Raw genomic sequence first — 1614 nt, forward strand, 5'->3', positions numbered from 1 at the left:
AAAGATTGACAATGATGAAGCGGCTGCCAGAGAAGAAAGGAGAGCAAAGACGCAAAAATATGTTGGAGGGGACGAGAAGGGTTTTGGACTTTTGGGCAAGGGTTTTGCTGATCATTAAACATAAATTGTCTCAATTTTTTTTTTTTATTTCAATGAATTTGAGAAAGAAAAATGCTAAGTGATCAGAATTTATTAATTTTCGCTATTATTTAGTTATAAAATCAATTTTTTAGTTTAATAATTTAATAACATATTTTAGTTTATATTTTTAAATATTAATAATTAATTAATAATAAAAAATAATAAATTCTTATACATCTAATTTTTTTTAATAAATAAATTAACCTTATTGATTTTACAAAAACAACTTTACTATGTTATAATTATTTGAGTAATTTTAATTTTTAAAAAATAACAAATAAATATTCAAAATTTTTAGGTTCCTTAATTTTCTTAACTTTAATTACTTAGGATGTATTTGCATAAAGAAAACATTTTCAATTTTTAAATTTTTTATTTTTCAAAATCGTGTTTGTTTTATTCACTTTTTCTATTTTTAAAAAAATAAAAATACTGAAGACATGTTTGGACTGCTTTTTTTTAACTCATACACCAAAATAAAATAAAAATAACAAGAATTGGTGAAAGGAAAAACATACAAGACCTTAGAGCTTAGATTCAATAATGTGACCACTAGCACCACCGTTATTGTTACATGATGGCTATGAATTTATCATTTCATGTGAACTCAATCATCGCAACTCTTACCATTGGTTCTGCATCTAAGGAGGACAATCTTGCATATATAAACAGTGAATATCAAAAAAAAAAAAAAACAGTGCAAAACTGTGCAAAAACTCTGTTGAAAACAGCTATAAACATCAGGCTTTCTGTCTATAGTCACAACAAAAAACTTACTAAGCTCTGTTTGGTTGATGTATATGATGAGACATAGATATAAAGACATAGACATTAAAGGTATGGACATAAAATATTTGTGTTATGTATTGTGGACATAGATATAAAGACATAGACATTAAAGATATGGACATAAAATATTTGTGTTTATGTATTGTGTTTGGTAAAAATAAAGAACAAGACACACATATTTTAAAAAAACTGAATTATCCTTCATTCTACCACAAGTTTTACTATTATTACTGTACATCTATTATCCCAAACACTACATATCATCACCATTGAATTTTTATTTCTTTTAATATTTTTTATTTCTTCTAATATCATCTTAAATTATCATTCAAATATTAAATAGATATTTTTTAAAAAAATAAAAAACTAAAGTTTAGAATTTATCAAAGATTAATCAAAATTTAAATAAATAAAAAATTAAATGTACAATTTTTTTGAAGAAAATAGAAAGATAAATTTAGTTATAGAATCTAAAAGAGGAAGAGAAAAAAGAAAGGTTTGGAGAAATAAGAGGACAAATTTTAAAATTTCAATAAGGGTAAAAGAGTAAAAAATTAGTGTCTCATAAGTTGTGTCTTAGTGTCTCACCAAATTGGAGGTATACAAATTTAATGTCTCCGTGTCCATCTGTGTCCTCCCGTGTCCTTCGAAAATTTGTGTCTCACCAAACCAAACAGTAGCATG

Source organism: Arachis duranensis, chromosome 8 (genome assembly GCF_000817695.3).
Source record: "Arachis duranensis cultivar V14167 chromosome 8, aradu.V14167.gnm2.J7QH, whole genome shotgun sequence".
Taxonomy (NCBI): domain Eukaryota; kingdom Viridiplantae; phylum Streptophyta; class Magnoliopsida; order Fabales; family Fabaceae; genus Arachis; species Arachis duranensis.